We start from the raw sequence: 16690 nt of genomic DNA on the forward strand, positions 1-16690 counted from the left end.
GATCAAATCTTTAAATTGTTCAAAATGCATTTTTTGGAAATCAGACTCATGCTGAAAGCAAAGCTGACACACTTTTCGTGAAAATCAAAACCCCATCCAGGAAAGGTTCTTGCATCCTAGTTTCTGCAACTGTCTATCGGTGAGGGGATTGAAGCGAGCAGGGCTCCTGGCCCCTCCCCGACAAAGCCCTGACGAAGGCCTGACAAAGGCCTATTCGCCTTGCCCTGACGGGCCTTGGTCCCAGCAGGCCACCGAGCACAGCACCTCAGCCTATTAGAGTGAGGTTTCAGGATCTCTCTCATCCTGTAAACCAACATACTGAAGAAGGTGAAACGTGTGGCTGCGCTCCTCACATGCTGAAGCAGCAGCAGCCCTTTCCCTGAAGCAAAGTTCCTTCATTCCTCCCTCCCATAACCCTTAGCAGGGGATTTATGGTAATTGAGTTGAGTTTCCAAACTGGCCCTTCCTTCCTTCCTTCCCATATCTGCCAGCTCGAGAAGGCTTGTTTTGTTGCACCTGGGAAGTAAAGTATCTATTTGCGAGAGAGAGAGAATGAGAGAGAGAGACAGAGAGAGAGAGACAGAGAGAGAAGGGGAAGGGGTGTTGGCAGTTAGGGTGTGAGCTAGAGAAATGAGGCCTGTCTGCAAAAGGCCATGGGATGGGAGTGCGTGGTTGCAGGTTGTTTGGCTTTGTAAGGCCTACTGCCCGCTTCACTCGAAACTGGGTCTAGGGTTGTCGGTTTGTAGGCTGTAAAAGCCCAGAAAAGCTCTTGTTCTCCAACCAGCAGAGTGGCGCAGCGGAAGCGTGCTGGGCCCATAACCCAGAGGTCGATGGATCGAAACCATCCTCTGCTAACTTTTTTCAAATTATGTTTTTGTGTCATGGCATTAGGGCACAAAGAGCTGTAAGTGCCTGGATGCAATGTCATTCCTTGAACTTGCTGCCTCGTTCCACTCTTGCGCTAAATAGGAGAGGGTCCCAGCCCAGCCAACAAAATGTACTGTTCAATCAAACCAAACTTAAAACCAAGCTCCTTTTTTAAGGGGTCCCGGGGAAATGTTGGGCTGACCGGCAAGACCTCATGATGCGAACTGCTTCTGCGTCAAACGCAAGCTTTTTTCATTCCCAGCCAATGACTTATTCTTATTTCTAAGGGCCGCTCCATCAGATAGCCCAGACAGGCAGGCGTTGGTGGTATAGTGGTGAGCATAGCTGCCTTCCAAGCAGTTGACCCGGGTTCTATTCCCGGCCAACGCAGATCAAATCTTTAAATTGTTCAAAATGCATTTTTTGGAAATCAGACTCATGCTGAAAGCAAAGCTGACACACTTTTCGTGAAAATCAAAACCCCATCCAGGAAAGGTTCTTGCATCCTAGTTTCTGCAACTGTCTATCGGTGAGGGGATTGAAGCGAGCAGGGCTCCTGGCCCCTCCCCGACAAAGCCCTGACGAAGGCCTGACAAAGGCCTATTCGCCTTGCCCTGACGAGCCTTGGTCCCAGCAGGCCACCGAGCACAGCACCTCAGCCTATTAGAGTGAGGTTTCAGGATCTCTCTCATCCTGTAAACCAACATACTGAAGAAGGTGAAACGTGTGGCTGCGCTCCTCACATGCTGAAGCAGCAGCAGCCCTTTCCCTGAAGCAAAGTTCCTTCATTCCTCCCTCCCATAACCCTTAGCAGGGGATTTATGGTAATTGAGTTGAGTTTCCAAACTGGCCCTTCCTTCCTTCCTTCCCATATCTGCCAGCTCGAGAAGGCTTGTTTTGTTGCACCTGGGAAGTAAAGTATCTATTTGCGAGAGAGAGAGAATGAGAGAGAGAGACAGAGAGAGAGAGACAGAGAGAGAAGGGGAAGGGGTGTTGGCAGTTAGGGTGTGAGCTAGAGAAATGAGGCCTGTCTGCAAAAGGCCATGGGATGGGAGTGCGTGGTTGCAGGTTGTTTGGCTTTGTAAGGCCTACTGCCCGCTTCACTCGAAACTGGGTCTAGGGTTGTCGGTTTGTAGGCTGTAAAAGCCCAGAAAAGCTCTTGTTCTCCAACCAGCAGAGTGGCGCAGCGGAAGCGTGCTGGGCCCATAACCCAGAGGTCGATGGATCGAAACCATCCTCTGCTAACTTTTTTCAAATTATGTTTTTGTGTCATGGCATTAGGGCACAAAGAGCTGTAAGTGCCTGGATGCAATGTCATTCCTTGAACTTGCTGCCTCGTTCCACTCTTGCGCTAAATAGGAGAGGGTCCCAGCCCAGCCAACAAAATGTACTGTTCAATCAAACCAAACTTAAAACCAAGCTCCTTTTTTAAGGGGTCCCGGGGAAATGTTGGGCTGACCGGCAAGACCTCATGATGCGAACTGCTTCTGCGTCAAACGCAAGCTTTTTTCATTCCCAGCCAATGACTTATTCTTATTTCTAAGGGCCGCTCCATCAGATAGCACAGACAGGCAGGCGTTGGTGGTATAGTGGTGAGCATAGCTGCCTTCCAAGCAGTTGACCTGGGTTCGATTCCCGGCCAACGCAGATCAAATCTTTAAATTGTTCAAAATGCATTTTTTGGAAATCAGACTCATGCTGAAAGCAAAGCTGACACACTTTTCGTGAAAATCAAAACCCCATCCAGGAAAGGTTCTTGCATCCTAGTTTCTGCAACTGTCTATCGGTGAGGGGATTGAAGCGAGCAGGGCTCCTGGCCCCTCCCCGACAAAGCCCTGACGAAGGCCTGACAAAGGCCTATTCGCCTTGCCCTGACGGGCCTTGGTCCCAGCAGGCCACCGAGCACAGCACCTCAGCCTATTAGAGTGAGGTTTCAGGATCTCTCTCATCCTGTAAACCAACATACTGAAGAAGGTGAAACGTGTGGCTGCGCTCCTCACATGCTGAAGCAGCAGCAGCCCTTTCCCTGAAGCAAAGTTCCTTCATTCCTCCCTCCCATAACCCTTAGCAGGGGATTTATGGTAATTGAGTTGAGTTTCCAAACTGGCCCTTCCTTCCTTCCTTCCCATATCTGCCAGCTCGAGAAGGCTTGTTTTGTTGCACCTGGGAAGTAAAGTATCTATTTGCGAGAGAGAGAGAATGAGAGAGAGAGACAGAGAGAGAGAGACAGAGAGAGAAGGGGAAGGGGTGTTGGCAGTTAGGGTGTGAGCTAGAGAAATGAGGCCTGTCTGCAAAAGGCCATGGGATGGGAGTGCGTGGTTGCAGGTTGTTTGGCTTTGTAAGGCCTACTGCCCGCTTCACTCGAAACTGGGTCTAGGGTTGTCGGTTTGTAGGCTGTAAAAGCCCAGAAAAGCTTTTGTTCTCCAACCAGCAGAGTGGCGCAGCGGAAGGGTGCTGGGCCCATAACCCAGAGGTCGATGGATCGAAACCATCCTCTGCTAACTTTTTTCAAATTATGTTTTTGTGTCATGGCATTAGGGCACAAAGAGCTGTAAGTGCCTGGATGCAATGTCATTCCTTGAACTTGCTGCCTCGTTCCACTCTTGCGCTAAATAGGAGAGGGTCCCAGCCCAGCCAACAAAATGCACTGTTCAATCAAACCAAACTTAAAACCAAGCTCCTTTTTTAAGGGGTCCCGGGGAAATGTTGGGCTGACCGGCAAGACCTCATGATGCGAACTGCTTCTGCGTCAAACGCAAGCTTTTTTCATTCCCAGCCAATGACTTATTCTTATTTCTAAAGGCCGCTCCATCAGATAGCCCAGACAGGCAGGCGTTGGTGGTATAGTGGTGAGCATAGCTGCCTTCCAAGCAGTTGACCCGGGTTCGATTCCCGGCCAACGCAGATCAAATCTTTAAATTGTTCAAAATGCATTTTTTGGAAATCAGACTCATGCTGAAAGCAAAGCTGACACACTTTTCGTGAAAATCAAAACCCCATCCAGGAAAGGTTCTTGCATCCTAGTTTCTGCAACTGTCTATCGGTGAGGGGATTGAAGCGAGCAGGGCTCCTGGCCCCTCCCCGACAAAGCCCTGACGAAGGCCTGACAAAGGCCTATTCGCCTTGCCCTGACGGGCCTTGGTCCCAGCAGGCCACCGAGCACAGCACCTCAGCCTATTAGAGTGAGGTTTCAGGATCTCTCTCATCCTGTAAACCAACATACTGAAGAAGGTGAAACGTGTGGCTGCGCTCCTCACATGCTGAAGCAGCAGCAGCCCTTTCCCTGAAGCAAAGTTCCTTCATTCCTCCCTCCCATAACCCTTAGCAGGGGATTTATGGTAATTGAGTTGAGTTTCCAAACTGGCCCTTCCTTCCTTCCTTCCCATATCTGCCAGCTCGAGAAGGCTTGTTTTGTTGCACCTGGGAAGTAAAGTATCTATTTGCGAGAGAGAGAGAATGAGAGAGAGAGACAGAGAGAGAGAGACAGAGAGAGAAGGGGAAGGGGTGTTGGCAGTTAGGGTGTGAGCTAGAGAAATGAGGCCTGTCTGCAAAAGGCCATGGGATGGGAGTGCGTGGTTGCAGGTTGTTTGGCTTTGTAAGGCCTACTGCCCGCTTCACTCGAAACTGGGTCTAGGGTTGTCGGTTTGTAGGCTGTAAAAGCCCAGAAAAGCTCTTGTTCTCCAACCAGCAGAGTGGCGCAGCGGAAGCGTGCTGGGCCCATAACCCAGAGGTCGATGGATCGAAACCATCCTCTGCTAACTTTTTTCAAATTATGTTTTTGTGTCATGGCATTAGGGCACAAAGAGCTGTAAGTGCCTGGATGCAATGTCATTCCTTGAACTTGCTGCCTCGTTCCACTCTTGCGCTAAATAGGAGAGGGTCCCAGCCCAGCCAACAAAATGCACTGTTCAATCAAACCAAACTTAAAACCAAGCTCCTTTTTTAAGGGGTCCCGGGGAAATGTTGGGCTGACCGGCAAGACCTCATGATGCGAACTGCTTCTGCGTCAAACGCAAGCTTTTTTCATTCCCAGCCAATGACTTATTCTTATTTCTAAGGGGCGCTCCATCAGATAGCCCAGACAGGCAGGCGTTGGTGGTATAGTGGTGAGCATAGCTGCCTTCCAAGCAGTTGACCCGGGTTCGATTCCCGGCCAACGCAGATCAAATCTTTAAATTGTTCAAAATGCATTTTTTGGAAATCAGACTCATGCTGAAAGCAAAGCTGACACACTTTTCGTGAAAATCAAAACCCCATCCAGGAAAGGTTCTTGCATCCTAGTTTCTGCAACTGTCTATCGGTGAGGGGATTGAAGCGAGCAGGGCTCCTGGCCCCTCCCCGACAAAGCCCTGACGAAGGCCTGACAAAGGCCTATTCGCCTTGCCCTGACGGGCCTTGGTCCCAGCAGGCCACCGAGCACAGCACCTCAGCCTATTAGAGTGAGGTTTCAGGATCTCTCTCATCCTGTAAACCAACATACTGAAGAAGGTGAAACGTGTGGCTGCGCTCCTCACATGCTGAAGCAGCAGCAGCCCTTTCCCTGAAGCAAAGTTCCTTCATTCCTCCCTCCCATAACCCTTAGCAGGGGATTTATGGTAATTGAGTTGAGTTTCCAAACTGGCCCTTCCTTCCTTCCTTCCCATATCTGCCAGCTCGAGAAGGCTTGTTTTGTTGCACCTGGGAAGTAAAGTATCTATTTGCGAGAGAGAGAGAATGAGAGAGAGAGACAGAGAGAGAGAGACAGAGAGAGAAGGGGAAGGGGTGTTGGCAGTTAGGGTGTGAGCTAGAGAAATGAGGCCTGTCTGCAAAAGGCCATGGGATGGGAGTGCGTGGTTGCAGGTTGTTTGGCTTTGTAAGGCCTACTGCCCGCTTCACTCGAAACTGGGTCTAGGGTTGTCGGTTTGTAGGCTGTAAAAGCCCAGAAAAGCTCTTGTTCTCCAACCAGCAGAGTGGCGCAGCGGAAGCGTGCTGGGCCCATAACCCAGAGGTCGATGGATCGAAACCATCCTCTGCTAACTTTTTTCAAATTATGTTTTTGTGTCATGGCATTAGGGCACAAAGAGCTGTAAGTGCCTGGATGCAATGTCATTCCTTGAACTTGCTGCCTCGTTCCACTCTTGCGCTAAATAGGAGAGGGTCCCAGCCCAGCCAACAAAATGTACTGTTCAATCAAACCAAACTTAAAACCAAGCTCCTTTTTTAAGGGGTCCCGGGGAAATGTTGGGCTGACCGGCAAGACCTCATGATGCGAACTGCTTCTGCGTCAAACGCAAGCTTTTTTCATTCCCAGCCAATGACTTATTCTTATTTCTAAGGGCCGCTCCATCAGATAGCCCAGACAGGCAGGCGTTGGTGGTATAGTGGTGAGCATAGCTGCCTTCCAAGCAGTTGACCCGGGTTCTATTCCCGGCCAACGCAGATCAAATCTTTAAATTGTTCAAAATGCATTTTTTGGAAATCAGACTCATGCTGAAAGCAAAGCTGACACACTTTTCGTGAAAATCAAAACCCCATCCAGGAAAGGTTCTTGCATCCTAGTTTCTGCAACTGTCTATCGGTGAGGGGATTGAAGCGAGCAGGGCTCCTGGCCCCTCCCCGACAAAGCCCTGACGAAGGCCTGACAAAGGCCTATTCGCCTTGCCCTGACGAGCCTTGGTCCCAGCAGGCCACCGAGCACAGCACCTCAGCCTATTAGAGTGAGGTTTCAGGATCTCTCTCATCCTGTAAACCAACATACTGAAGAAGGTGAAACGTGTGGCTGCGCTCCTCACATGCTGAAGCAGCAGCAGCCCTTTCCCTGAAGCAAAGTTCCTTCATTCCTCCCTCCCATAACCCTTAGCAGGGGATTTATGGTAATTGAGTTGAGTTTCCAAACTGGCCCTTCCTTCCTTCCTTCCCATATCTGCCAGCTCGAGAAGGCTTGTTTTGTTGCACCTGGGAAGTAAAGTATCTATTTGCGAGAGAGAGAGAATGAGAGAGAGAGACAGAGAGAGAGAGACAGAGAGAGAAGGGGAAGGGGTGTTGGCAGTTAGGGTGTGAGCTAGAGAAATGAGGCCTGTCTGCAAAAGGCCATGGGATGGGAGTGCGTGGTTGCAGGTTGTTTGGCTTTGTAAGGCCTACTGCCCGCTTCACTCGAAACTGGGTCTAGGGTTGTCGGTTTGTAGGCTGTAAAAGCCCAGAAAAGCTCTTGTTCTCCAACCAGCAGAGTGGCGCAGCGGAAGCGTGCTGGGCCCATAACCCAGAGGTCGATGGATCGAAACCATCCTCTGCTAACTTTTTTCAAATTATGTTTTTGTGTCATGGCATTAGGGCACAAAGAGCTGTAAGTGCCTGGATGCAATGTCATTCCTTGAACTTGCTGCCTCGTTCCACTCTTGCGCTAAATAGGAGAGGGTCCCAGCCCAGCCAACAAAATGCACTGTTCAATCAAACCAAACTTAAAACCAAGCTCCTTTTTTAAGGGGTCCCGGGGAAATGTTGGGCTGACCGGCAAGACCTCATGATGCGAACTGCTTCTGCGTCAAACGCAAGCTTTTTTCATTCCCAGCCAATGACTTATTCTTATTTCTAAGGGGCGCTCCATCAGATAGCCCAGACAGGCAGGCGTTGGTGGTATAGTGGTGAGCATAGCTGCCTTCCAAGCAGTTGACCCGGGTTCGATTCCCGGCCAACGCAGATCAAATCTTTAAATTGTTCAAAATGCATTTTTTGGAAATCAGACTCATGCTGAAAGCAAAGCTGACACACTTTTCGTGAAAATCAAAACCCCATCCAGGAAAGGTTCTTGCATCCTAGTTTCTGCAACTGTCTATCGGTGAGGGGATTGAAGCGAGCAGGGCTCCTGGCCCCTCCCCGACAAAGCCCTGACGAAGGCCTGACAAAGGCCTATTCGCCTTGCCCTGACGGGCCTTGGTCCCAGCAGGCCACCGAGCACAGCACCTCAGCCTATTAGAGTGAGGTTTCAGGATCTCTCTCATCCTGTAAACCAACATACTGAAGAAGGTGAAACGTGTGGCTGCGCTCCTCACATGCTGAAGCAGCAGCAGCCCTTTCCCTGAAGCAAAGTTCCTTCATTCCTCCCTCCCATAACCCTTAGCAGGGGATTTATGGTAATTGAGTTGAGTTTCCAAACTGGCCCTTCCTTCCTTCCTTCCCATATCTGCCAGCTCGAGAAGGCTTGTTTTGTTGCACCTGGGAAGTAAAGTATCTATTTGCGAGAGAGAGAGAATGAGAGAGAGAGACAGAGAGAGAGAGACAGAGAGAGAAGGGGAAGGGGTGTTGGCAGTTAGGGTGTGAGCTAGAGAAATGAGGCCTGTCTGCAAAAGGCCATGGGATGGGAGTGCGTGGTTGCAGGTTGTTTGGCTTTGTAAGGCCTACTGCCCGCTTCACTCGAAACTGGGTCTAGGGTTGTCGGTTTGTAGGCTGTAAAAGCCCAGAAAAGCTCTTGTTCTCCAACCAGCAGAGTGGCGCAGCGGAAGCGTGCTGGGCCCATAACCCAGAGGTCGATGGATCGAAACCATCCTCTGCTAACTTTTTTCAAATTATGTTTTTGTGTCATGGCATTAGGGCACAAAGAGCTGTAAGTGCCTGGATGCAATGTCATTCCTTGAACTTGCTGCCTCGTTCCACTCTTGCGCTAAATAGGAGAGGGTCCCAGCCCAGCCAACAAAATGTACTGTTCAATCAAACCAAACTTAAAACCAAGCTCCTTTTTTAAGGGGTCCCGGGGAAATGTTGGGCTGACCGGCAAGACCTCATGATGCGAACTGCTTCTGCGTCAAACGCAAGCTTTTTTCATTCCCAGCCAATGACTTATTCTTATTTCTAAGGGCCGCTCCATCAGATAGCCCAGACAGGCAGGCGTTGGTGGTATAGTGGTGAGCATAGCTGCCTTCCAAGCAGTTGACCCGGGTTCTATTCCCGGCCAACGCAGATCAAATCTTTAAATTGTTCAAAATGCATTTTTTGGAAATCAGACTCATGCTGAAAGCAAAGCTGACACACTTTTCGTGAAAATCAAAACCCCATCCAGGAAAGGTTCTTGCATCCTAGTTTCTGCAACTGTCTATCGGTGAGGGGATTGAAGCGAGCAGGGCTCCTGGCCCCTCCCCGACAAAGCCCTGACGAAGGCCTGACAAAGGCCTATTCGCCTTGCCCTGACGAGCCTTGGTCCCAGCAGGCCACCGAGCACAGCACCTCAGCCTATTAGAGTGAGGTTTCAGGATCTCTCTCATCCTGTAAACCAACATACTGAAGAAGGTGAAACGTGTGGCTGCGCTCCTCACATGCTGAAGCAGCAGCAGCCCTTTCCCTGAAGCAAAGTTCCTTCATTCCTCCCTCCCATAACCCTTAGCAGGGGATTTATGGTAATTGAGTTGAGTTTCCAAACTGGCCCTTCCTTCCTTCCTTCCCATATCTGCCAGCTCGAGAAGGCTTGTTTTGTTGCACCTGGGAAGTAAAGTATCTATTTGCGAGAGAGAGAGAATGAGAGAGAGAGACAGAGAGAGAGAGACAGAGAGAGAAGGGGAAGGGGTGTTGGCAGTTAGGGTGTGAGCTAGAGAAATGAGGCCTGTCTGCAAAAGGCCATGGGATGGGAGTGCGTGGTTGCAGGTTGTTTGGCTTTGTAAGGCCTACTGCCCGCTTCACTCGAAACTGGGTCTAGGGTTGTCGGTTTGTAGGCTGTAAAAGCCCAGAAAAGCTCTTGTTCTCCAACCAGCAGAGTGGCGCAGCGGAAGCGTGCTGGGCCCATAACCCAGAGGTCGATGGATCGAAACCATCCTCTGCTAACTTTTTTCAAATTATGTTTTTGTGTCATGGCATTAGGGCACAAAGAGCTGTAAGTGCCTGGATGCAATGTCATTCCTTGAACTTGCTGCCTCGTTCCACTCTTGCGCTAAATAGGAGAGGGTCCCAGCCCAGCCAACAAAATGCACTGTTCAATCAAACCAAACTTAAAACCAAGCTCCTTTTTTAAGGGGTCCCGGGGAAATGTTGGGCTGACCGGCAAGACCTCATGATGCGAACTGCTTCTGCGTCAAACGCAAGCTTTTTTCATTCCCAGCCAATGACTTATTCTTATTTCTAAGGGGCGCTCCATCAGATAGCCCAGACAGGCAGGGGTTGGTGGTATAGTGGTGAGCATAGCTGCCTTCCAAGCAGTTGACCCGGGTTCGATTCCCGGCCAACGCAGATCAAATCTTTAAATTGTTCAAAATGCATTTTTTGGAAATCAGACTCATGCTGAAAGCAAAGCTGACACACTTTTCGTGAAAATCAAAACCCCATCCAGGAAAGGTTCTTGCATCCTAGTTTCTGCAACTGTCTATCGGTGAGGGGATTGAAGCGAGCAGGGCTCCTGGCCCCTCCCCGACAAAGCCCTGACGAAGGCCTGACAAAGGCCTATTCGCCTTGCCCTGACGGGCCTTGGTCCCAGCAGGCCACCGAGCACAGCACCTCAGCCTATTAGAGTGAGGTTTCAGGATCTCTCTCATCCTGTAAACCAACATACTGAAGAAGGTGAAACGTGTGGCTGCGCTCCTCACATGCTGAAGCAGCAGCAGCCCTTTCCCTGAAGCAAAGTTCCTTCATTCCTCCCTCCCATAACCCTTAGCAGGGGATTTATGGTAATTGAGTTGAGTTTCCAAACTGGCCCTTCCTTCCTTCCTTCCCATATCTGCCAGCTCGAGAAGGCTTGTTTTGTTGCACCTGGGAAGTAAAGTATCTATTTGCGAGAGAGAGAGAATGAGAGAGAGAGACAGAGAGAGAGAGACAGAGAGAGAAGGGGAAGGGGTGTTGGCAGTTAGGGTGTGAGCTAGAGAAATGAGGCCTGTCTGCAAAAGGCCATGGGATGGGAGTGCGTGGTTGCAGGTTGTTTGGCTTTGTAAGGCCTACTGCCCGCTTCACTCGAAACTGGGTCTAGGGTTGTCGGTTTGTAGGCTGTAAAAGCCCAGAAAAGCTCTTGTTCTCCAACCAGCAGAGTGGCGCAGCGGAAGCGTGCTGGGCCCATAACCCAGAGGTCGATGGATCGAAACCATCCTCTGCTAACTTTTTTCAAATTATGTTTTTGTGTCATGGCATTAGGGCACAAAGAGCTGTAAGTGCCTGGATGCAATGTCATTCCTTGAACTTGCTGCCTCGTTCCACTCTTGCGCTAAATAGGAGAGGGTCCCAGCCCAGCCAACAAAATGTACTGTTCAATCAAACCAAACTTAAAACCAAGCTCCTTTTTTAAGGGGTCCCGGGGAAATGTTGGGCTGACCGGCAAGACCTCATGATGCGAACTGCTTCTGCGTCAAACGCAAGCTTTTTTCATTCCCAGCCAATGACTTATTCTTATTTCTAAGGGCCGCTCCATCAGATAGCCCAGACAGGCAGGCGTTGGTGGTATAGTGGTGAGCATAGCTGCCTTCCAAGCAGTTGACCCGGGTTCTATTCCCGGCCAACGCAGATCAAATCTTTAAATTGTTCAAAATGCATTTTTTGGAAATCAGACTCATGCTGAAAGCAAAGCTGACACACTTTTCGTGAAAATCAAAACCCCATCCAGGAAAGGTTCTTGCATCCTAGTTTCTGCAACTGTCTATCGGTGAGGGGATTGAAGCGAGCAGGGCTCCTGGCCCCTCCCCGACAAAGCCCTGACGAAGGCCTGACAAAGGCCTATTCGCCTTGCCCTGACGAGCCTTGGTCCCAGCAGGCCACCGAGCACAGCACCTCAGCCTATTAGAGTGAGGTTTCAGGATCTCTCTCATCCTGTAAACCAACATACTGAAGAAGGTGAAACGTGTGGCTGCGCTCCTCACATGCTGAAGCAGCAGCAGCCCTTTCCCTGAAGCAAAGTTCCTTCATTCCTCCCTCCCATAACCCTTAGCAGGGGATTTATGGTAATTGAGTTGAGTTTCCAAACTGGCCCTTCCTTCCTTCCTTCCCATATCTGCCAGCTCGAGAAGGCTTGTTTTGTTGCACCTGGGAAGTAAAGTATCTATTTGCGAGAGAGAGAGAATGAGAGAGAGAGACAGAGAGAGAGAGACAGAGAGAGAAGGGGAAGGGGTGTTGGCAGTTAGGGTGTGAGCTAGAGAAATGAGGCCTGTCTGCAAAAGGCCATGGGATGGGAGTGCGTGGTTGCAGGTTGTTTGGCTTTGTAAGGCCTACTGTCCGCTTCACTCGAAACTGGGTCTAGGGTTGTCGGTTTGTAGGCTGTAAAAGCCCAGAAAAGCTCTTGTTCTCCAACCAGCAGAGTGGCGCAGCGGAAGCGTGCTGGGCCCATAACCCAGAGGTCGATGGATCGAAACCATCCTCTGCTAACTTTTTTCAAATTATGTTTTTGTGTCATGGCATTAGGGCACAAAGAGCTGTAAGTGCCTGGATGCAATGTCATTCCTTGAACTTGCTGCCTCGTTCCACTCTTGCGCTAAATAGGAGAGGGTCCCAGCCCAGCCAACAAAATGTACTGTTCAATCAAACCAAACTTAAAACCAAGCTCCTTTTTTAAGGGGTCCCGGGGAAATGTTGGGCTGACCGGCAAGACCTCATGATGCGAACTGCTTCTGCGTCAAACGCAAGCTTTTTTCATTCCCAGCCAATGACTTATTCTTATTTCTAAGGGCCGCTCCATCAGATAGCCCAGACAGGCAGGCGTTGGTGGTATAGTGGTGAGCATAGCTGCCTTCCAAGCAGTTGACCTGGGTTCGATTCCCGGCCAACGCAGATCAAATCTTTAAATTGTTCAAAATGCATTTTTTGGAAATCAGACTCATGCTGAAAGCAAAGCTGACACACTTTTCGTGAAAATCAAAACCCCATCCAGGAAAGGTTCTTGCATCCTAGTTTCTGCAACTGTCTATCGGTGAGGGGATTGAAGCGAGCAGGGCTCCTGGCCCCTCCCCGACAAAGCCCTGACGAAGGCCTGACAAAGGCCTATTCGCCTTGCCCTGACGGGCCTTGGTCCCAGCAGGCCACCGAGCACAGCACCTCAGCCTATTAGAGTGAGGTTTCAGGATCTCTCTCATCCTGTAAACCAACATACTGAAGAAGGTGAAACGTGTGGCTGCGCTCCTCACATGCTGAAGCAGCAGCAGCCCTTTCCCTGAAGCAAAGTTCCTTCATTCCTCCCTCCCATAACCCTTAGCAGGGGATTTATGGTAATTGAGTTGAGTTTCCAAACTGGCCCTTCCTTCCTTCCTTCCCATATCTGCCAGCTCGAGAAGGCTTGTTTTGTTGCACCTGGGAAGTAAAGTATCTATTTGCGAGAGAGAGAGAATGAGAGAGAGAGACAGAGAGAGAGAGACAGAGAGAGAAGGGGAAGGGGTGTTGGCAGTTAGGGTGTGAGCTAGAGAAATGAGGCCTGTCTGCAAAAGGCCATGGGATGGGAGTGCGTGGTTGCAGGTTGTTTGGCTTTGTAAGGCCTACTGCCCGCTTCACTCGAAAATGGGTCTAGGGTTGTCGGTTTGTAGGCTGTAAAAGCCCAGAAAAGCTTTTGTTCTCCAACCAGCAGAGTGGCGCAGCGGAAGGGTGCTGGGCCCATAACCCAGAGGTCGATGGATCGAAACCATCCTCTGCTAACTTTTTTCAAATTATGTTTTTGTGTCATGGCATTAGGGCACAAAGAGCTGTAAGTGCCTGGATGCAATGTCATTCCTTGAACTTGCTGCCTCGTTCCACTCTTGCGCTAAATAGGAGAGGGTCCCAGCCCAGCCAACAAAATGCACTGTTCAATCAAACCAAACTTAAAACCAAGCTCCTTTTTTAAGGGGTCCCGGGGAAATGTTGGGCTGACCGGCAAGACCTCATGATGCGAACTGCTTCTGCGTCAAACGCAAGCTTTTTTCATTCCCAGCCAATGACTTATTCTTATTTCTAAAGGCCGCTCCATCAGATAGCCCAGACAGGCAGGCGTTGGTGGTATAGTGGTGAGCATAGCTGCCTTCCAAGCAGTTGACCCGGGTTCGATTCCCGGCCAACGCAGATCAAATCTTTAAATTGTTCAAAATGCATTTTTTGGAAATCAGACTCATGCTGAAAGCAAAGCTGACACACTTTTCGTGAAAATCAAAACCCCATCCAGGAAAGGTTCTTGCATCCTAGTTTCTGCAACTGTCTATCGGTGAGGGGATTGAAGCGAGCAGGGCTCCTGGCCCCTCCCCGACAAAGCCCTGACGAAGGCCTGACAAAGGCCTATTCGCCTTGCCCTGACGGGCCTTGGTCCCAGCAGGCCACCGAGCACAGCACCTCAGCCTATTAGAGTGAGGTTTCAGGATCTCTCTCATCCTGTAAACCAACATACTGAAGAAGGTGAAACGTGTGGCTGCGCTCCTCACATGCTGAAGCAGCAGCAGCCCTTTCCCTGAAGCAAAGTTCCTTCATTCCTCCCTCCCATAACCCTTAGCAGGGGATTTATGGTAATTGAGTTGAGTTTCCAAACTGGCCCTTCCTTCCTTCCTTCCCATATCTGCCAGCTCGAGAAGGCTTGTTTTGTTGCACCTGGGAAGTAAAGTATCTATTTGCGAGAGAGAGAGAATGAGAGAGAGAGACAGAGAGAGAGAGACAGAGAGAGAAGGGGAAGGGGTGTTGGCAGTTAGGGTGTGAGCTAGAGAAATGAGGCCTGTCTGCAAAAGGCCATGGGATGGGAGTGCGTGGTTGCAGGTTGTTTGGCTTTGTAAGGCCTACTGCCCGCTTCACTCGAAACTGGGTCTAGGGTTGTCGGTTTGTAGGCTGTAAAAGCCCAGAAAAGCTCTTGTTCTCCAACCAGCAGAGTGGCGCAGCGGAAGCGTGCTGGGCCCATAACCCAGAGGTCGATGGATCGAAACCATCCTCTGCTAACTTTTTTCAAATTATGTTTTTGTGTCATGGCATTAGGGCACAAAGAGCTGTAAGTGCCTGGATGCAATGTCATTCCTTGAACTTGCTGCCTCGTTCCACTCTTGCGCTAAATAGGAGAGGGTCCCAGCCCAGCCAACAAAATGCACTGTTCAATCAAACCAAACTTAAAACCAAGCTCCTTTTTTAAGGGGTCCCGGGGAAATGTTGGGCTGACCGGCAAGACCTCATGATGCGAACTGCTTCTGCGTCAAACGCAAGCTTTTTTCATTCCCAGCCAATGACTTATTCTTATTTCTAAGGGGCGCTCCATCAGATAGCCCAGACAGGCAGGCGTTGGTGGTATAGTGGTGAGCATAGCTGCCTTCCAAGCAGTTGACCCGGGTTCGATTCCCGGCCAACGCAGATTAAATTGTTCAAAATGCATTTTTTGGAAATCAGACTCATGCTGAAAGCAAAGCTGACACACTTTTCGTGAAAATCAAAACCCCATCCAGGAAAGGTTCTTGCATCCTAGTTTCTGCAACTGTCTATCGGTGAGGGGATTGAAGCGAGCAGGGCTCCTGGCCCCTCCCCGACAAAGCCCTGACGAAGGCCTGACAAAGGCCTATTCGCCTTGCCCTGACGGGCCTTGGTCCCAGCAGGCCACCGAGCACAGCACCTCAGCCTATTAGAGTGAGGTTTCAGGATCTCTCTCATCCTGTAAACCAACATACTGAAGAAGGTGAAACGTGTGGCTGCGCTCCTCACATGCTGAAGCAGCAGCAGCCCTTTCCCTGAAGCAAAGTTCCTTCATTCCTCCCTCCCATAACCCTTAGCAGGGGATTTATGGTAATTGAGTTGAGTTTCCAAACTGGCCCTTCCTTCCTTCCTTCCCATATCTGCCAGCTCGAGAAGGCTTGTTTTGTTGCACCTGGGAAGTAAAGTATCTATTTGCGAGAGAGAGAGAATGAGAGAGAGAGACAGAGAGAGAGAGACAGAGAGAGAAGGGGAAGGGGTGTTGGCAGTTAGGGTGTGAGCTAGAGAAATGAGGCCTGTCTGCAAAAGGCCATGGGATGGGAGTGCGTGGTTGCAGGTTGTTTGGCTTTGTAAGGCCTACTGCCCGCTTCACTCGAAACTGGGTCTAGGGTTGTCGGTTTGTAGGCTGTAAAAGCCCAGAAAAGCTCTTGTTCTCCAACCAGCAGAGTGGCGCAGCGGAAGCGTGCTGGGCCCATAACCCAGAGGTCGATGGATCGAAACCATCCTCTGCTAACTTTTTTCAAATTATGTTTTTGTGTCATGGCATTAGGGCACAAAGAGCTGTAAGTGCCTGGATGCAATGTCATTCCTTGAACTTGCTGCCTCGTTCCACTCTTGCGCTAAATAGGAGAGGGTCCCAGCCCAGCCAACAAAATGTACTGTTCAATCAAACCAAACTTAAAACCAAGCTCCTTTTTTAAGGGGTCCCGGGGAAATGTTGGGCTGACCGGCAAGACCTCATGATGCGAACTGCTTCTGCGTCAAACGCAAGCTTTTTTCATTCCCAGCCAATGACTTATTCTTATTTCTAAGGGCCGCTCCATCAGATAGCCCAGACAGGCAGGCGTTGGTGGTATAGTGGTGAGCATAGCTGCCTTCCAAGCAGTTGACCCGGGTTCTATTCCCGGCCAACGCAGATCAAATCTTTAAATTGTTCAAAATGCATTTTTTGGAAATCAGACTCATGCTGAAAGCAAAGCTGACACACTTTTCGTGAAAATCAAAACCCCATCCAGGAAAGGTTCTTGCATCCTAGTTTCTGCAACTGTCTATCGGTGAGGGGATTGAAGCGAGCAGGGCTCCTGGCCCCTCCCCGACAAAGCCCTGACGAAGGCCTGACAAAGGCCTATTCGCCTTGCCCTGACGAGCCTTGGTCCCAGCAGGCCACCGAGCACAGCACCTCAGCCTATTAGAGTGAGGTTTCAGGATCTCTCTCATCCTGTAAACCAACATACTGAAGAAGGTGAAACGTGTGGCTGCGCTCCTCACATGC

The 16690-nt window shown here is 50.1% G+C and overlaps 5 non-coding genes across 5 annotated transcripts; all 5 read left to right on the forward strand.

Moving 5' to 3' along the window:
- The first annotated feature begins 3699 nt into the window (after positions 1-3699).
- On the forward strand, positions 3700-3771 carry TRNAG-UCC (transfer RNA glycine (anticodon UCC)). The gene has a single exon. It is a non-coding gene; the product is annotated as a tRNA-Gly (tRNA).
- A 1185-nt stretch (positions 3772-4956) lies between these two features.
- Positions 4957-5028, forward strand: TRNAG-UCC (transfer RNA glycine (anticodon UCC)). Its single transcript has one exon. It is a non-coding gene; the product is annotated as a tRNA-Gly (tRNA).
- A 2442-nt stretch (positions 5029-7470) lies between these two features.
- On the forward strand, positions 7471-7542 carry TRNAG-UCC (transfer RNA glycine (anticodon UCC)). The gene has a single exon. It is a non-coding gene; the product is annotated as a tRNA-Gly (tRNA).
- A 6213-nt stretch (positions 7543-13755) lies between these two features.
- On the forward strand, positions 13756-13827 carry TRNAG-UCC (transfer RNA glycine (anticodon UCC)). Its single transcript has one exon. It is a non-coding gene; the product is annotated as a tRNA-Gly (tRNA).
- A 1185-nt stretch (positions 13828-15012) lies between these two features.
- TRNAG-UCC (transfer RNA glycine (anticodon UCC)) lies at positions 15013-15084 on the forward strand. The gene has a single exon. It is a non-coding gene; the product is annotated as a tRNA-Gly (tRNA).
- Positions 15085-16690: the final 1606 nt, after the last annotated feature.

The sequence above is a fragment of the Ambystoma mexicanum genome, chromosome 6q (assembly GCF_040938575.1).
Source record: "Ambystoma mexicanum isolate Mex_15411 chromosome 6q, UKY_AmexF1_1, whole genome shotgun sequence".
In the NCBI taxonomy this organism is placed as follows: domain Eukaryota; kingdom Metazoa; phylum Chordata; class Amphibia; order Caudata; family Ambystomatidae; genus Ambystoma; species Ambystoma mexicanum.